At 42.0% G+C, this 20,760-nt stretch overlaps 1 protein-coding gene across 2 annotated transcripts in view; it reads right to left on the bottom strand.

Annotated features, from left to right (window-relative positions):
• The window catches only part of MAP3K2 (mitogen-activated protein kinase kinase kinase 2), an 89,644-nt gene extending 73,571 nt beyond the window's left edge, over nucleotides 1-16,073 (bottom strand). The window contains exon 1 of one of the 2 annotated variants that reach the window (XM_034954241.3): nucleotides 15,544-16,073. The gene's annotated coding sequence lies outside the window, so the exon portion shown is untranslated. The remainder of the gene's footprint in view (nucleotides 1-15,543) is intronic. The other variant, XM_057301412.2, reaches the window with a different exon arrangement.
• Between the last annotated feature and the right edge of the window lie 4,687 nt (nucleotides 16,074-20,760).

The raw sequence follows: 20,760 nt of genomic DNA, 5'->3' as shown, positions 1-20,760 counted from the left end.
GTGGCTTTCCTCTGTCAGATGGAAAGCCCACAGTCCTCTCTCTCAGAGCAACCACCACTGGGAGCACAAGAATGGACTTACTCTGCCCCGATGAATTAGTGCTAAAAGGAGGAGAAGACACTAAAAGGGTTGCAACCAGGATCTGGGGCCCACTGCCTCTGGGAACAGTGGGATTAGTCCTAGGGCAATCTAGCCTATCCAGTAAAGGAATCAATGTGCTCACTGGGGTAACTGATAGTGATTATCGAGGTGAGATACTAGTTATGATGGAATGTAAAGGTCTGCATATTTCTCCCCCCGGATCAAAGACAGCTCTGTTACTGCTTTTACCATACTGGGTCCCCAATGCCCAGAAAGGGGGAAAGGGACGTTTTGGAAGCACAGGAGCCACAAAAGTATACTGGAATCAATTAATCACTAACCAGAGACCCATGATCACCTTAAAAATTGGAAATAAGAATTTTACTGGCTTATTGGACACAGGGGTGGATATTTCAAACATTAATGATCAAAACTAGCCAGAAACTTGTCCTTGGGTCACTCAGAAACAAAAAATTGTTGGCATTGGGGAAGCGCACACAGCCAAGCAGAGCACGTGCCCCCTAACCTGTTGCGATTCAGAGGTAAGAAAGGCAGTTATACAACCTCAACTCATGCCCTTCCCTGTTAACCTTTGGGGACGGGACCTATTAGCCCAATGGGGGAGTCACTCTGCAGACCTCTTTCTAATAATGGCCACAGTTATTCCTCCCCTACCCTTGACATGGCTCTCTCAAAATCCTATTTGGGTAGAATAGTGACCTTTAAAGGGAAAGAAATTACAAACAGCCCGTGAATTAGTTGAGGGGCAACTAAAAGCCAGCCATACAGAACCATCAAACAGCCCCTGGAATTCACCCATTTTCATCATTCCCAAAAGGTCTGGTAAATGGAGACTTTTGCATGACTTATGTGCTATCAATGCTAATTTGCAACCTATGGGGCCCCTTCAGCAGGGGCTCCCCTCCCCCACAGCCATTCGACATTGGCCTATAATCGTTACTGACTTAAAAGACTGCTTTTATACTAGTCCCCTAGCAGAAGAGGACAGAGAAGAATTTGCATTTACAATACCAGCAATCAATAATGAAAGGCCAGCTCCCTGATTTCAATGGAAAGTGCTTCCCCAAGGAATGCTGAACAGTCCTACCATGTGTCAGTATCGTGTAAATCAGGCTTTCTTCCCAGTAGAAAAGAATTTCCTAATGGCAAGATTATTCATTTTATGGATGATATTTTACTAGCAGCCCCAACAGAGCCAGTGATTTTAAGGTTATATAACTCTGTAGCAAAGAATACACAGTTAAGAGGTTTAATCATAGCACCTGAAAAAGTACAGATGTCTTCTCCTTGGAAATATCTTGGATACAGACTAATTTCTTGCTAAGACCTCAAAAGCTTAAATTAGATACTAGCAACTTACACACCTTAAATGATTATCAGAAATTACTAGGTGATATTAACTGGCTTTGCCCCACCCTAGGCATAACTACTGATAAGTTACAAAACTTGTTTTCTACCTTAAAAGGCCATGCTGCCCTAGACTCTCCTAGGTATTTAACTCCTACGGCACAAAGGGAAATTGAAGAAGTAGAGCAAGCTATCTCTCAAAGGCAATTAGATTGCACAGATCCATGATATTCAGTTCAGCTGTTTGTTTTTCCCACTAAACACTCCCCTACAGGGTTAACAGGACAGATGGGCCCAGAGCTATGCTTTCTAGAATGGGTTTTTTGCTCACATACCGGGACTAAAACACTCTCTCCCTATGTCCAGTGAGTCAATAAAGTCATCTATTCAGGCTTCAGACAATGCAATCAGTTGCTAGGTTATGACCCTGATATCATCAGGATTCCTTTAAGTAAAAAGCAATTTGAAGCAGTATTGCCCTTATCTATGGACCTGCAAACAGCACTCTCTGATTACACAGGCCTTATAGGGCATACCCTTCCTGCTGACAAACTCCTTCAGTTCTTATCTCGTACTTCTGTTGTTTTGCCTACTAAAATAGTTCAATCCCCCATACCTAATGCTTTAACATTGTTTACTAATGGCTCTGGTAAACATGGAAAAGCGGCTGTCTGGTGGAGATCACATAATTCCCTCACTCCTTCTGGATTTACTAGCACTCAGAGAGCTGAGACTGGAGCCTTAATATTAGCCTTAGAAACTTTTTCCACTCAGCTCATTGATATTGTTAGTGACTCTGCTTACTGTTTATTTATTGCAGAACTCTGAGACGGCTTTCATTAAGACCACTCTGGAGCTCACCCTGTGTGCACTTTTTCTCCGACTTCAGCAACTGCTAGATCAATGTATACATCTTATTTTTATTACACACATTCGGGCCCACAGCTCACTGCCTGGCCCACTGGCTTATGGCAATGATCAAGCAGACCTACAGGTTATGACATCACCGCTTGACCAAGCCACCGAATTGCATCAATTTTTCCACCAAAACTTGAGAAACTTATCTAAACAATTTCAACTTACCCAGAGACTAGCTAAACAAATTATCCTACAATGCCCAGATTGCCAGTTCACAGGCACATCCCCTCCTTCAACAGGTGTTAACCCTAGAGGACTAGAACCTAATCAGTTATGGCAAACAGATGTTACACACATCCCTGAATTTGGAAAACTTAGATATGTACATGTATCCATTGATACCAATTCTCATTTAATTAGTACTCATGCTCTTCCTGGAGAGTCCACCCGATATGTCATTAAACATCTTCTTTTAACTTTTGCATTTATGGGACGGCCCACAGAAATTAAAACTGATAATGGTCTGGCTTATGCCAGCTCACAATTTCAACAATTTTGTCACACATGGAACATCCAACATTCCACAGGCATCCCGTGTAACTCCCAAGGACAGGCCATAGAACGTACCCAATCCACCCTTTAAAATATGCTCAGAAAACAAAAAAGGGGGAATATGAATAAGGACCCTGCAACACTACTAGCACAAGCCTTATTTACCCTTAATTTTTACAATTTAAATAAATTTCAATCAGCTGTAGAAAAGCACTTTGCTAAAACCTCTCAAGAAATAAAACCTGCAGTTTTATGGAAAGACGTAAACAGTAATGTATGGTGTGGTCCAAATGAATTGTTAACGTGGGGGAGAGGATATGCTTGTGTTCACACTCCCTCAGGTCCTCTTTGGATTCCAGCATAATGCATCGAACCATACCATGGCGTGGCTAGGACCCAACCCAGTACCAGAAATAAAGAAAATAACTCTATGGGACCCATAGCCCCGAACAATGTGGCTTCATCAGACGACACAGGCCCCGGACAGGATGCTCAAGAAGACAAGTCAGAAGACTGAGTGAATCCTGCTCTGGACACAGACACCATTCACTCCAGATAATCTGCTCCTTGTTATGCTTTATTATTATTTATTTATTTATTTTTTTTTTTTTTGAGACAGAGTCTCACTCTGTCACCAAGCTGGAGTGCAGTGGTGCGATCTGGGCTCACTGCAACCTCCGCTTCCCAGGTTCAAGTGATTATCCTGCCTCAGCCTCCCAAGTAGCTGAGACCACAGGCACACGCCACCATATCCAGCTAATTTTTGTATTTGTAGTAGAGATGCGGTTTCACCATGTTAGCCAAGATGGTCTCAAACTCTTGACCTCGTGATCCACCTGCCTCAGCCTCCCAAAGTGCTGGGATTAATTCTCTCACTCTGCCTGCAACCAGTACCTGCTACACTCTATTTGGCCCATCCTCTAAATCCGCCTTTCTTCTGCCCTGTTACTTAGACAAATACCCGACCTTCCCAGCTTCTAACAACGTGACTGCTTGGCTGAGAGAGATTAACATAACCCCAGTGGGGTTCCTTAGTAACAGCACACAATGAACTGAAATGCCGAGTAACAATATACGTCACTCCTTGATTGGAAAAAAAAAATGTTGATTATACTCAAGTTTGTCTTATGTTATTTACTAATGCTAGGATGCAAAGCTGGAATATGAGCAGTTACCACCACGCCTGACAAACCTACTGCACATATCTGTACTCTCCTATCAACAAAACGTGATGCTAAAAACAGAAAAGGCAGAGATGTAGGAGATCAGTCAGGGTGATGGGAAAAACTGCAGGAAGATGCAAACCTTCTTGGAAGGCTGTAAGGTTTTACAAAAGCTTCGGAAAAAGATTTGGCTGAAGGCAGCCAGATTCTCTTATCCAGTGCCTGACAGTTTAGGTTGATAAAAAGGGAATGTAAAGAAACTGATCTAGATAAGTTTACTTAGACCTTGGAACCTGGCCTTTAATCATCCACGTGCAGGACTACTGGGGTGGGAGGGTGGGAAGGGGGGGGCGCAACCATGTGAACTGCCCACCAGTGTGTTGACTCAAGGCCTTTGTCATTAAATCTATACTGAATAAATGCCGGCAGTGCAGGCTTGTCAGGGCCGCAGCTGCTAACTCTTTACAGTACCCTCCTTGGTGTCTGTGGGTGGCCTGGTCCCCTAGCCCGCTCTTTCACTGGTTTCTGGTGTCTGAGTGCACTTGTTCATCCATCATTCAGCCAGGGTCTGCAGGCTGGACCCAGCAGTTCCGTACAGGGGCTGCTCCCACGTGAGGTCCCAAAGTGGGACCCAAAGTAAGGATGACAAAAATGTTGAGCTGAGCCCCCAGCTGACCCTCAATGAATACATGGTATGAGCAAAACATACACCTTCTGTTGTTTTAAGCCACTGAGATATTGGGGTTTTTGTTCATAGCCTACTCAGAATAATAGTCTACAACTAGTTAAAAATCATGCTGATGCTGTGCATGGTGGCTCACACCTATAATCCCAGCACTTTGGGAGTCTGAGACAGGAGGATCGCTTGAGCCCAGGTGTTCAAGACCAGCCTGAGCAATACAGAGACCCTACCTCTACAAAAATTTAAAAATTAGTTGGGTATAATAGTGTGCCTGTAGTCCCAGCTACTCAGGAAGCTGAGGTGGGAGGATTGCTTGAGTCTGGGAGGTCGAGGATGCAGTGAGCAGTGATCCTGACACTGCACTCCAGCCTGAATGATAGAGCGAGATCCTGTCTCAAAAAAAAAAAAAGAAATCATACTGAAAATACCCAATGTTCACTCTATTCATTTTAAGAAATTAAAATAAATCCTTTAACTATGGACATTAAACTCTCCCATATTACTTCTCTTAGAGATCAGAAAAATGAACCCACTTCCCATAAAATTTATTTAAAATAGACGAGTTTATTGTCATCCCACTGAAAAGTATATGTAATACAAATAAAGAAATAATTCTAGTTTACTCAAATATTTATCAGAACTCTGACTTAGCAATTATAAAAAATGTGGGCAATTATAAAAGCAATTATAAAAGCTATTTAGAATAGCATCTAAATTTCAGTGTTTTTTTTTTTTTTAAACTACATTGGCCCTAGCCCCAGAAGATTCCAGTGCACACATTCATCACAGAGAATATATGTATTCCAGTGCACATAGTCATTATAGAGAATGATGAATATAATGAGCATATGAGCAATGTGGAGGCAGCGGGAATGTTAGGAACCTTTGCTCTAACTGGAAGAGCCACACAAAATCCCAACTGCACTATGTGACTCAGCCTTACCTGTAAAATCAGAAAAATATGATATACCATAGTTATTAAGTTTAAAAATGTAATATGAATTTTCTGGCACACAGTAGACAATCAAATATTATCTCTGCTTCCTAAGATACGGTTTGAAATTTGTAGAAAATTGTATGATAGCTTCAATGCCAGAAGAAACGTCTTTATAAAACAGGAAGAGAAAGCCAAATGGGAGGCTAGGCTGAGATGCAAAACAAAGACAACGTGAAAAAGGAAATGGGTGAAATCTAGGACTACCAAGATAATACCGATTCAACTGCAGATTAAAATACTTGCCCAGGAGCCAGAGGTTGCAGTGAGCTGAGATCACACCACTGCCTTCCAGCCTGGACAACATAGAGAGACCTTGTCTCAAAACAAACAAACAATAACAGCAACAAAAACTGTGAGACAAAAAATATTTTTAATAGATACTAGAGGGAATAAGGAAAAGAACTACTGATGTGGCTACAGAGATTAAACCTAAGAAGCTTTACCAGAATGCAAAGATACTGAGAGAAGATGACAGACATGGAAAATGGAGATCTAAAAAACTACACATCCTCAAGGAACCAGAATACAAAGAAAAACCAAAGGTACAAATTTTAAAAACTTGAAAGAGCTGAAACAAAACTGGTACATTATTATTATGTAGTGCTGAATCCTTTGTTTAAATATCTGTATAATACTTTCTCAATTACTCAGATACTAGAAGGCAAGGCAACAATATTTTCTCTTATCCAACATCCTTAACAAACTAATTTGGCAAATTAAACAACACTCTCCATTCTCTCCAACAAATTACTGAACATTCACCACTAGTGAAGCTTACTTTTCATCAAACCAATACATTTATGTTCCCACCAACTTACCGAAAATTAGTTATATTTATAATTTACAGTTTGTAACATAGTTTTTTATGATAAAATAACATTCAGTTTAAATACTACATAAATCAGTAAAATTGTAAATATGAAGAGTTGATTCTATAAAAATGAACCTGAATTTTAGAAAAACTCAACAGCTAGTTACAAAAACTGTTAAATCAGGTACAGGTGAATCAACTGTAAAAGACTAGGAGGAAAAAATCATACGTCTCTAGATGGATCATATACTCAGACTGCTTTACATCTATATGGTTTTTGTGTTTGTTTGTTTTCTGGGTTTTTCTGTTTTTGAGATGGGGTCTCACTCTGTTACCCAGACCAGAAAGCAGCGGCATGATCACTCCTCACTGTAGCCTGGACCTCCTGGGCTCAAGCAATCCTCCCACCTCAGCCTTTTGAGTAGCTGGAACTACCGGCGTGTGTGCTATCACGTCTGGCTAATTTTGTGGGGTTTTTTGTTGTTGTTGTTGTTGTTTTTTTTTTTTTTTTTTTTTTTTTGGAGAGACAGGGTTTCCTCATGTTGCCTAGGCTGGTCTCAAACTCCCGGGCTCCAGCGACCCACCCACCTTGGGCTCCAGCGACCCACCCACCTTGGCCTCCCAAAGGGTTGGGATTACAGGCATGAGCCATGGTGCCTGGCCTCTATGTTTTCTTAAACAAAATAAACATTTAAGGTAGAATGTATCATTTGTATTCCCCTTATATTAATAACTTTTTTAAATTTAATAAATACTACCTCCCAATCACATTAAATAAGAGAGCTTCTTTGTACATCAAAATAGGCAGAATCTATGTGGATTATGAGAGATTTTTACAATAACTGATAATGTTTTTGGAATACTTATTATATGCTAGGCACTGTCCTAAACATATTATCTCACTTAAACCTCATTTAAAAACCCCATGAATTAGACACTATACCCCAATTTTACAGAGGAGTGAGGCTTAGAGAGTGGAGCTCAGACTCACACTCAGGTCTAAATCCCAAGCTCATAGTCTTAGCTATTCACTACCTTTATTTTCTTTATCTTTTCTATATTTTAAAGTTTTTTTCAATACACATTATAAGCACAGTCGGTTAACGTATAAGGTTTGTTAACTTAGTTCAACTGTTGACGACTCTTCAAGGCCTTTTGGAAATACCATCTCCACTCTGGTACACAGTGGGTACTCAATGAATTACATAGTATTATATAAATGTCAAAGAATGTTTTTATATTGCTTGATGAAAGATATATTACAAATCTAATTTTCTCATTGCCCTGATAAAGCAAGAAAAGCAGCATGTTAGGAGCACATATTCTAGAGCAAGGCTGCCTGAGTTCAAGTCCTAGCTCCACCACAGACAAGATGTGTGAACCTAAGCAAGTTGCTTATTGTCCCTGTGCTTCAGTTCCCTCATCTGCACTACAGATATAGTAACAGTAACTAATTCCACTGGGTTGTTGTAGGGATTAAATGAATCAAAATCTTAAAAGCAGTACTGAAATCAGTGCCTAGAACATAGAAAATTACATTTAACTAAAGTAAAACCAGTATCTCGTGGGAGAAAAAAAGAAACAAAGGAAACTCAACCAGTAAATTCAAACCAAAACTTCTGTAAATCATCAATGATTTTGGGAGGCATCACCTTTTAAGTAATCTTACAGCACTGCAAAAGGAGATCCCTGCTGTCTGCACTGTGCTAGGTACTGGAGTACCAAACAACAAAACGCTGCCTCTGTTCTTGATGAGCTAACTTACTACTGAAGGACACATCAATGATTATAGTGCAATGTGGCAAGTACAATGGTAGAGGCAAGTGTGCACAGAGTGCTCTAGGAGCATTCTCAGTGACAATAAAGGGACCTGATTTGAGAATGATCCAAAGAATACCGATAAAATATATTAAACTATTCTTTTGTCATTATTAACTATTAAAGTTCACACTAAATGACTAACCACACAAATGGAAAAAATTCCAAAGTTTATAAACCTCATAGTGCTTTTTAAATTTATGGTACTATGAATCTCAAACAAATAATTGTTGACCACTTGTAAGAAAACCAGTAAGCTAGTGACAGTAGGGAATCTAAAGATTCTAACCCTATCCTCCTATTAGTTGGGAAGGCAAGGTATAAACAACAACAACAAAGTAAGAGTTAAGACCTAATCTTAACTCTTTAACCTAAGAGTTAAGTAACAATAAAGGCAACAATATAAGAAATATTACAAAGCAACTAGTAATTAACTACCAAGAGAAATATAGTCAACCAATGTTCCAAATCAATCCCAGGAATATCCAAGACAAAAGACAAACTTAACATTTCTTGTTAAGTGTGTGTAGATATAGATATATAGATACATCTCACACAACACTTTGAGAATAAGAGGAAAGGTTTTTTAAGTTCAATTTTGTATTACATACATTTGATTTACTTATAACTGGCTTCATAAAAATGAAGTTCACTTCTAAATGTAACAAACATGTCTCATCAGAAATTCATTCTTTATTGATAAATGTTTACTAAAGCAATCACTATGAAATAAGAACATGCAGTAAAGTTTAAAAATTTATCCTTCTTTTTTCCCTGATTTTTGATACAGGGTCTTGCTATGTTGCCCAGGATGCCCTCCAACTCCTGGGCTAAAGGGATTCTCCTGCCTTAACCTCCTGAGTAGTTGAGGCATGCACCACACAGCCCAGCTCAAAAATTTGTAATTCTTGAACTTCATATAATGGTAGGAATGATCTTCTCTCAATCCAGTGTTCCTCCCATTACATCAGAAAATAGACAATTTTTTCAAAATGTATTTTAGTAGATCCACCCTTCCTTTATATTGTATTTCTGGGTTATTCTTGTGCAGTAGATGTTATCTAAGAAAAATTTAAATGCACTTCTTAAGAGTACAGAAGACCAGCATTGAGTTATTCCCATTTTTCAAGCCAGGTTTCTTATAAAATTCGTAACAAAGGATACTTTGAATACTTTGTTAAAATCTTTAAAATCCACAAAATCAGATTCTGATTAACCTAGCTGGATATTTTTTAATTCCTGTGATTTGTTTCCATCTATAGACCAACAAACATTTATTAACACTGAAATTTAAAAGTTAGCCTGACAAGGATCAGCAAAAGATACCACAACTATTAGGTAAAAGATCACTGGAGAACAGGCTAGCATTACAGTGCTAATTTATCATGCCACAGATTACTTGCTGACTGCAGTGAGAAAAATATACCTCACCTTACTCCTCTCAACCAAGCAATCAAACTTAGTATCACAAACAATGGGACTGCACAATGTACGTCTCCTAATGGGAGGCATATAAAATATATTAAATCACTTATTAGGTATTCTTGTCCAAAATGTTGAAATTAAAACTAATCTACCCTTTAAATCTAGTTTACACTTAACAACTGGTATGGGGGAATACAGGAACAAGCTAAACAATGCTATGACGGGGGGAGGGGGGTGGAATCTGACAAATCGAGAATATGAGTCACTTCATAAGACAATTGTCTTGATCTCTTAAAAAAAACATTGTCATTTTTAAAGGGGGTAAGAGGTGAGACTGCTGTAGACTAGAAGAGATCAAAAAGCCTTAACAACTAAATGCAATGAATAAACTTTGATGAAATCCTGATTTGGTGGGGATGGGTGTACAAACCACAAATGACAATTCAGTACAAATGAGATGTAAATATGGATATATATTAGAGTATATTAAAGAAGTATCGCACCTAAGAAAAGTAACAATAATGGTATTTTGGCTATGTAAGAAAATGTCCTTAACTTTAGGGGATGCATGTGACATATTGAGAGGTAAAATGTCATAATGTCCATAGCTTAGTTTCAAAGAGTTCAGCTGAAAATAATATACAAGTATATCTCATTTTATTGAGCTTCATTTTATTCTGCTTCATAGTGGTGTTTTTTTAAAAAAGATATCTGGAAGTGTTTATTTCTCCTTTATTTTTGAAATATATAGTTCCAGGATCTAGAATTCTAGTTTGATAGTTTTCTTCTTTCAGTAGAGGTATACCTTATTTTATTTCACTTTTCATTGTGCTTCACAGATAATAATGTGTTTTCTTACAAATTGACTCACTCTATTGCCCAGGATGAAGTGCAGCAGCACGATCTTGGCTTACTGCAGCCTCCATCTCTTGGGTTCAAGCAGTTCTCCTGCCTCAGCCTCCCAAGTATCTGGGACTACTGCCACCTCATCCCACTAATTTTTGTATTTTTAGTAGAGACAGGGTTTCACCATGTTGGTCAGGCTGGTCTTGAACTCCTGACCTCAGGTGATCCGCCTGCCTTGGCCTCCCCAAGTGCTGGGATTACAGGCATGAGCCACTCTACCCAGCAGATGTCGGTATATTGATAGGGGTTGCCTTCAATCTGCAGATTGCTTTGAGTAGTGTATTAGGCCATTCTTGCATTGCTCTTAAGAAAAACCTCAGGCTGGGTAATTTATAAAGAAGAGAGGTTTAATTGGCTCACGGTTCAGCAAGCTGGACTGGAAGCATGGTGCTGGCACCTGCTTGGCCTCTGGTGAGGTCTCATGACATAAGGCAAAGTGGGAGCAAGGACATCACTTGGCAAGAGCAAGTGAGAGAGTGGAGAGATGCCACACATTTTTAAACAACCAGATCTCACATGAACTTGCTCATCATCAAGGGGATGGTGCTAAGCCATTCATGAGGCACCCACCCCCATGATCCAGTCACCTCCCACCAGGCCCCACTTCCAACACTGGGGATTGCATTTCAACATGAGATTTGGAGGAGACAAACAAACAACCCATATCAGGTTGTATGGTCACTTTGACAAAACTGATTCTTCCAATCAACAAGTATGGGATGTTTTTCCGTTTGTCTGTGTCATCTAGAATTCCTCACATCAGGACTTTGTAGTTCTCCTTATAGAGATCTGTTACCTCCTTGGTTAAATACATTTCTAGGTGGATTTTTTCTTTTTTTGAAGATTGCTTTCTTGATTTAGTTTTCAGTTGGATCGTCATTGGTGTACAGAAATGCTCATTTTTGTACACTGATTTTGTATTGATACTTTACTGGATTATTTGTCAAATTCAAGAGGTTTTTGGTGGCATCCTTAGGTTTTTCTAAATATGAGAGAGATCATGTCATCAGGGAATAGGGTATTTTGACTTTTCCAACTTGGATGCATTTCTTAATTTAAGAAATACAGCCAGGACAGTGGCTCATGCCTGTAATCTCAACATTTTTGGAGGCCAAAGTGGGAGGACCATCTGAGGCAAAGAGTTTGCAACCAGCCTGAGCAACACATTGAGATGCTAACTCTAAAAATAGAAATAAAAATAAAAAATTAGGCTAGCCTGAGCCAGGCTCAGATGTTCTTTTAGCACTTTTTTGGCAACAAATAATTTTTTTTTTTTTTTGAGATGGAGTCTCGCTCTGTCACCCAGACTGGAGTGCAGTGGCGCCATCTCTGCTCACCGCAAGCTCCACCTCCCGGGTTCACACCATTCTCCTGCCTCAGCCTCCCGAGTAGCTGGGACTACAGGCACCCACCACCATGCCCGGCTAGTGGTTTTTTTGGGGGTTTTTTTTTGTATTTTTAGTAAAGACGGGGTTTCATCCTGTTAGCCAGGATGGTCTTGATCTCCTGACCTCGTGATCCGCCCGCCTCGGCCTCCCAAAGTGCTGGGATTACAGGCGTGAGCCATCGTGCCCGGCCAACAAATAATTTTTAATTAAGGTGTGTATATATATATATATATATATATATTGCTTTTTTAGAATGTCATTGCACACTTAACAGACTACAGTATATTGTAAACATAACTTTATATGCACTGTGAAACTAAAAAAAGAAAAACAAACGAAATACATTTTGTAAGGCTATAACTACCATAGACAGTGATCAGATTCTTCTGACAGATCTGAGCAAAGAAAATTGAAAACCTTCTGGAAAGGATTCATCATTCTAGATGCCATTAAGAACACTGATGATTCATGGGAGGAGGTCAAAATATCAACATTAACAGGAATTTGGAAGAAGGTGATTCCAGCCCTCATGGATGACTTTGAGGGGTTTAAGACTTCAGTGGAGGAAGTAACTGTAGATGTGACGGAAAGAGCAAGAGAACTACAATTAGAAGCGGAGCTAAAACTTGAACAGATGAAAAGTTGCTTCTTATGGATGAGGACACAAAGTGGCTTTTTTTTTTTTTTTTTTTTTTAAGACAGGGTCTTGCTCTGTTGCCCAGGCTGGTCTGCACTGCCACAGCTCACTGCAGCCCTGACCTCTCCTCCCCGGCTCAAGCACTCTCCCTGCTTCAGCTTCCCAAATCACCACAACCGGCTAACTTCTATATTTTTTTAATGGGATTTTGCCATGTTGCCCACGCTGTTCTTGAATTCCTTGGCGCAAGCAATCCTCCTGCCTCAGCCTCCCAAACTGCTGGGATTATAAGCGTGACCCCGTTACGCCTGGACAGAAAGTGGCTTCTTGAGATGGAATCTACTCCTAGTGAAGATGATGTGAATATTATTGAAGTAGCAACAAAGGACTTAGATTACAAGAACTTAGTTGATAAAGCAACGATAAGCAACTTAGATGATAAGTGATAAGCAATTAGTTGATAAAGGGTTTGAAAGGACTGACTCCAATTTTGAAAAATGTTCTATGGTGAGTAAAATGTTATCAAATAGTATCACATGCCAGAGTGAAATCTTTCATGAAAAGAAGAGTCCATCGATGCGGCAAACTTCACTAATGTCTTACTTTAAGAAATTGCCTCAGCCATCCCAAACTTCAACAACCACCCCTTATCAACCATCCTTACTAGTCAGCAGCCATCAACATGGAGGCAAGACCCTCCACCAGCAAAAAGATTACAATTCCCTAAAGGCTCAAATTTCTTTAGAAATTTTTAGCAATAAATAATTTTTTAATTAAGGTATATACTTTTTTTTAGACATAATGCCATTGCACACAATAGACTACAGTATATTGCAAACATAACTATATGCACCGTGAAACTAAAAAGTTTATGTGACTCACTTCTTTTCCTTTATTGCAGTGGTCTGGAACCAAAGCCACAATCTCTCTAAGGTATGCCTGTACATGTACCTATAGATAAAGCAAATATGGCAAGATACCAACAAATGTTTAATCTAGAGGGTCAAGATACAAGTGGTTTACTATTACCAAATTTTCTGTATGCTTGAAATTGTTTGATAATAAAAAGTGGGAGGTGGGGGGAAATAGCTCCAATTCTATAGGGAAAGAGAAAATCAACCTGAAACCAACGCTGTAGGAAATGCAGAGTATCAAACATGACTTTATTTTAATACAGCACCTATTAGTTTAACCCTTTGGTACCAATAAACTAGAAACAAAAGCTCCACCTAAAACATTGCTTATAAGACTCAGTCTCTAATGCAATCCAATTATTTAAGATAAGCCTTTAACAGCTAGTTTCTCAAAACAGGCACATGGATAACCATTCTATAATGATATCATATACAACATAATTCAATAAGATTCAACATGTTTATATTTTAACCAAACAACAAATCAATCTGTAAACCATCCACATGTTAACTTTGTAATTTCACCTTTTCTCCACAGAGATTGCAAGACCACAAATTTTCTTCAACTTGATAATATACTAGGAAAATTACAGAGTAATATAACTGGGCATCAATAGATTTGTTAAACATTTGCAATTATGCATAGAGCTTCAATTACTCAAAGGAAATGTATCGACTTTTTTTCAGTACAGAGCTCTGGCTCCTTATTTTTTCCTCTCACCATAGTTTTAAAAAATACAAAACTCATGCTAAAATGAGAATTTTCAGTTAACTTATAAACACTGACTAGTAGCACTCCATACAAATTAAAAAGAATCACACCATCAAACTTCCTACGATATTCTACGCATTAAAATTTGACATCGAACTAAAAAAGATTGCATAAGACAACGAACAAATCACTAAATTGCCACATAATCCAGCAACAAATTTTGCAACAAGGAAATCTTAAGCAAATAACCCAACTGTGAGTTCCCTTTGGGCATCAAGGTCAAACTACAAAAGTAAATTTGTGACTTTTCAAGATCTATGCAGTTTTACCAAATGTATTTATTTTTTGTAAGAGAATAATTTTTTTCTGTCCAGTACTAGTACATACAAAGTAAAGGTATCTGAAGCCATCTTTAAAATTTTTTTTAAAGCCAAGAAAATGATTTGGCAAAAGATATCGAAGAGCTTACGTTAGGGAAAACTAAACTGTATCTGTCTATGTGTTTAGAATTTATCCCATTAAAGAAACTGCCCAGTTAGTCTCATTTTCTAAACGTATTTATTTTTTGCAAGACGAGAAATACAGTCTTACAAAAAGACATCTGCATATTCGAACCAAGCCTTCCTGGATTACTAGCTTCATGACCTTGGACAAATGCCTTAATCTCTCTGAGCCTCAAGTTTTCACCTGTAAAATGGGGCAATTTACCCACCTCATTGGGCTGGGAAGATGAAGAGAGATAATGCATGACAACTGCCGGGCGCAGACTAAGAGCATCCTAAGTGCTACCTAAATATTCCGTAAAGAGAAAAGGGGGAAACAACCTTACATCAAAAGATTACCACACAGTGACAGTGCAAAGACAAGCACTTTTTCGCTTACTGCATGTACCATTTCTGCTTCATCCCAAGACCAGATGCAACCCTTCTAAAATCTCTGCAGGGTACGTGTCTGACAGCTAACACAGCCCAGCAGCCTACTTCGCGCTGACCTGGGCTTTAGGACTGGATGCAGGGGGCCCAAGGTCCGCCCTCCCGCAGCTAGGCAATCACCCAGCGAAATCTCCGCCCCTGGAGCGGCGCTTAGGCCGCCGCCAGCCCCCCTCCCGGCGCCCAGCCCGCGGCCCCCGACACACACACACACACACACACACACACACACACACACACGCGCGCGCGCGCGCACACACAAACACACACACACGCACGCGCGCACGCACACACGCACGTACCGGCTGCTCCGCAGGGACGTAGAGAGCCGGAGGCCCAAGGAGGGGCCGCCCCCGCCGAGCCCGCCCCTCCGCCCCAGCGCGGCCTGTCACCGCGGCCCCAGGTCGGGGGCTGCCGCGGGGCCCCCGGGGACCGGAGGGGCGCGCGAGGAGGCGGGCGCGGGCCTTGGGTCCAGGCCCGTCCCTCTTTCACATGAAGCCCGGGCCGGGCGGGGTGGCGGGCGCGTGAATCCTCGCAGCCGGCCGGGTCCTCCTGGCGCTCCTCGGCGCTTCTAGCCGCTGCAACCCCGAGGCCCGCGGGGAACTGGGCAGGAAAGGAGGAAGCCGCGGGCCCGCGTCGCTAGAGACCGGAGAAAAGGCGGGAGTGGCGACTCTGCGGACAGGGGCGCCGAGCGTCCTGGTCGTTGTTTTCGTCGCCGCCGCCGGCCGTGCAACCCCCGAACGCTGCGCCCAGCGGCCGCGGCACCCTCGTCAGGCGCCGCCGCTGAGGGCAGGCAGCCCGGCAGCCACTACACACGGACCCGTGACGTCGGGCGTAGCGCGGCGCACGTCACGGCCGCTCGCTCGTGCGCGCGCACCCCTCCGCCCGGCGGTAGCGGAACCCGCCGCGGGCGCGCGCCCGGCCCAGGGGAGTGGGTCGGCGCCTGCGCAGAGGCCCGCCACGCCCACACACACGCCGCCGCCCCCACCGGCCGGACGGCGCGGGGATTCCCAGTCCTGGCTCCGCCCCGGCCTCGGCCCCGCCCCCGTCCCTGCCCTCGGGCAGCCTGTGCTGTTCCGTGTGCGCGGCGCATACGCACCTGGGTTGTCTCGAGCCTGCGGTAGTGGCCAGATCCCAGACATCCGAGTAGATCCCGTGAAAAGGTCTCCCACGTGGGCTGTGGACAGGGCCCAAGGGTAGCAGAGCTAGCAGAGGCAGTGACGGACTGTGTGGCAGGTCATTTGCAAGGAGAAAAGCCGTCTGCCTCTTAATTTGTGGCTCAAGTTTCAGAATTTTTTTCCTGAGGGACTTTAGAAATTACTTCAGGCTTGCCACCTAACCTTAAACCACCCCCTTGGAGACTGGCTAAGTGTTATTTGTGTTTTCTGTTTAGTTCTTATCACCATCGATACTTGGTTATGACAATGGTTGTGTACATTGGTTAGCCCAGCAAGTCTTCTCCAGCTTAACAGATGTGGAAACTTAAGCCCAGAGACATGAGTTGACACCCCACCCCCAAAGCTAGAATCTAAAACCCTTTCCTTCGCTCCTCATCTCCCACAGGATAAAATGCAAATTAATCAGACTAGTGGTGAGGCCCTCCGTGGTATGACTAACCTGCATCCCGACGTTTTCACCCTACTTTGATCCAGAAAGCATCTTTCCGCCCCATCTCTTCTCCTTTCCTTAAATACCCCTTACAACTTCCTGTACCATTCTTCCCTGTTCAGCTTCTACTTGGTTTCTTCGTACATTCTGGATCCACCCCTTTCATGCATATTCCAGACCACATTTCCACTGGAGCATTTGAAATGAGAGATGGGAATGGGACTCACCCGACCCAGAGGTAAGGAGCTACCCAACTTGGGCTCTGAGGGTCAAGGGAGCTGGCACTTGTGGGGCAGAGACTGAGGGAGAAACTGTTGTGTAATGTCAAAATATCTCTGGGTTTCTTCCAGGAATTTTTATTGCAGACCCATTAACAGAGGTGTCAAAGTCACAGGAACAAGGATGTGCACCTCAGAAACACAGAGCTCAGTGGAAAATCAGTTTGCTTCTATTTGTTTTAAAAATGGAGGACTTTTATGCATAAATCTAAGACCTTCTTGAATCTAACATTCTAAGACCTGTATGCCACAGAAAGGAGGGTCTCAGAATGCTGGAGGATAGTATTTAAATCTTAAATATCTATATTGTTCTCCACAGTTACTGGGTCACCACATAGCAGGCATTCAATAAAAACGTGTTTGTTTACTAAGTAATCTAGAGATAAATTTTTTCCCCTCATAGTGCTGCTCATTTCTCCACTCCCTTCCCTCACTTACCACCCCGGGGACTTCATTCACCTCTGGGTTCCTCAGAAACATCCCGTGGGTATAGTTATAGTAGCTATTCTTTCTTTTTCGCCATTCTCCTTTTATATTGGTGACTTTTCCTCTTGCTTAGATATTAAATCTCTGACATCTTTGGTTACTTTAGTATATATGATTACAAATTAGTGATATTGGGATTTTTTTTATTGATGAAACCATCATTCAATGAATTTTTTTTTGCCTTCCTACTCTGTGCCTGGGATTGCAGTGATAAAATTATATAGTCCCCACTGCCCAGGAACTCAGAATCCTGTGAGGAAGGCAGACAGGTAAATGGATAATGATAACACACTGTGACCTGCATCATGGGAGGGATGTGTATCAGGCACCACAGCAGCGAAAGGAAGATGTCACAGGTGTGTCTGGGGAAGTGAGAGATGACTTCAGAGAGGAAATGTGGCGTGTTCCTTTTCTGTTGCTGCATAACAAACTGCCACAAACTTAGTGACTTAAAACAGTGTCTGTTTTTTAGCTCCCAGTTATACAGATCAGAAGTCTGCACAGGGGCAAGGCTGAGTTCTCTACTCAGGGTATATTGCAAGGCTGAAATCAAGGTATCAGCTGGGCTGACTTCTTATCTAGAGGCCCTTGCAAAGATCTTCCAAGCTCATTCTTCTTTGGGGCACAATTCAGTTTCCTGTGGTTATAGGATTGACATCCCTATTTCCTGGGCCTGCCTTCAGTTCCTAGAGGTCACCTGCATTCCTTGCCACATGACCCCTTCCATCTTGAAAGCCAGCGACAGAGACCTTCTTGCGTGCCAAACATCCTCCTACATCAGATCTCTCTCTAACTTCCTCTTTTGCTACCAGCCAGAGAAAACTCTCTGCTTTTATTTTTATTTTTTTTTTATTTTTGAGACGGAGTCTCACTCTATCGCCCAGGATGGAGTGCAATGGCGCAATCTCGGCTCACTACAACCTCCGCCTCCCAGGTTCAAGTGATTCTCCTGCCTCAGCCTCCTGAGTAGCTGGGATTACAGGCACCCACCACCACGCCCAGCTAAGTTTTGTATTTTTAGTAGAGACAGGTTTTCACCATGTTGGTCAGGCTGGTCTCGGACCCCTGACCTCGTGATTTGCCCACCTTGGCCTCCCAAAGTGCTGGGATTACAGGCATGAGCCACTGCACCCGGCTTTTAGAGAGTTCATATGATTAGATCAGGCCCACTGAGATAATCTATTCTTAACATCAACAGTGTCACATAACATAACCTGATCATAGGAGTATAATCCATTATATTCACAGTACTGAGGGTTATGCAGGCTATGTACACCAGCCGTCAGGGATCTGCAGGGACATCTTAGAATCTTGCTGGCCACATATTGTGCCATGGCTGGCAACTGAAACTTGAACGGGGGTAGTTATTTGCTGGAAGAAATAAGGATGGAGGAGTACGCATTCCAGGCAGAGGGAATCAAGTGTGTCCAAGCTTGGAAGTATGAGGGAACGTGCCCTGCCTAGGAATGGCAAGAGTTGCTGGCCACTGGGTGTTGAGAGAAATGCAGGCAGGGGGTGAAGCTAGAGAAGGAAGAGAGCTGCCAGGAGATTGGGAAGGAGGAATATTAGAGCAGGCCAAATTGCTGGGAAGGGAGATGAAAGTCTAAAGGTCTAAACCACAGCTGTGGCCATGAAAATGATACGAGTACTATTGGTTGGGATGCATTCAACTGCAACGAACAAGACACCTGGCCCAAAACAGCTTAAACAGTGAGGTTGATTTTGTAACCTAACAAAAATCCAGTAGATGGATCCAAGGTTGGTTAGGGCTGTGAACAGGCATATTGAGAATCAATGGACGGCCACCTCAGCTCCAAACATGACCTCCCACGCAGTAAAGAAGGGGGAACCATCCCTCTGTTTCTTTCCCTCATTCTTTTTTAAAATAAACTTTTTATTTTAGAATGTTGACGAAAGAGTCAAACTCCATAAAATATTTGAAGAGATTTGTTCTGAGCCAAGTATGAGTGACCATGGCCTGTGATACAGCCCTCAGGAGATCTGAGAACATGTGCCCAAGGTGGCCAGATTACAGCTTGATTTTATACATTTTAGGGAGACATAAAGCATCAAGCAATACATGTGAGGTGTACATTGGTTCAGAAAGTCAGGACAACTGGAAGTGGGGGCTTCCAAGTCATAGATGGATTCAAAGATTTTCTGATTGGCAATTGGTTGAAAGAGTTACTATCAATAGAAGATAATTTCTGGGTTACCGTAAGGGGTTATGGAGACCAACGTTTTATCATGTGGATGAAGCCTCCAGATAGCAGGCTTCAGAGACAATAGATTGTACATGTTTCTTATTGGACTTAAAGAGTCTGTTCTGTCAGAAATTCCAAAAGGGAAGAGGGTAGAATGAGGCATGTCCAGCTCCCCCTTTCCATCACAGCCTGAACTAGGTTTTTCAGGTTAACATTGGAGTGCCCTTGGCCAAGAGGAGGGGTCTATTCAGGTGGTTGGGGGCCTTAGAATTTTATTTTTTGTTTACAAGAACAGTTTTAGATTTACAGAAAAACTGAGACAATAGTACAGAGACTTCTCCTATACCCACATTCAGCATTCATTTTCTCCTATTGATATGGTTTGGCTTTGTATGGCCACCCAATCTCATGTCAAATTGTAATTCCCAGTGTTGGAGGAGGGGCCTTGGTGGAGGTGATTGGCTCAGGGGGGTAGATTTCCCCCTTGCTGTTCTTGTGATAGCAAGTGAATTCTCACAAGATCTGGTTGTTTAAAAGTGTGTAGCACTTCCCCCTTTGATGTTTCTCTCTCCTGCTCTGCCATGGTAAGATATGCTTGCTTCCCCCTCACTTTCCATCATGATTTAAGTTTCCTGAAGCCTCCTAGCCTTGCTTTCTGTATAGCCTGTGTAACTGTGAGTCAATTAAACCTCTTTTCTTCATAAATTACCCAGTCTCAGGTAGTTCTTTATAGCAATGTGAGAACAGACTAATACACCTCTTATTACGAACCTGTATTATTAGTATAGTACATTTGTCATAACTAGTGAACCAATATTGATGCATTGTCATTAACTGAAGTCCATACTTTATTCAGATGTCCTCAGTTTTTTCCTAATGCCCTTTTTGTGTTCCAGGAGCCCACACTATGCTTAGTCATCACGTCTCCTTAGGCTTCTCTTGG

The sequence above is a fragment of the Pan paniscus genome, chromosome 13 (genome assembly GCF_029289425.2).
Source record: "Pan paniscus chromosome 13, NHGRI_mPanPan1-v2.0_pri, whole genome shotgun sequence".
Taxonomy (NCBI): Eukaryota; Metazoa; Chordata; class Mammalia; order Primates; family Hominidae; genus Pan; species Pan paniscus.
Note: the sequence above shows the minus strand (reverse complement) of the source record. Positions and strands in the feature narration are given on the sequence as shown.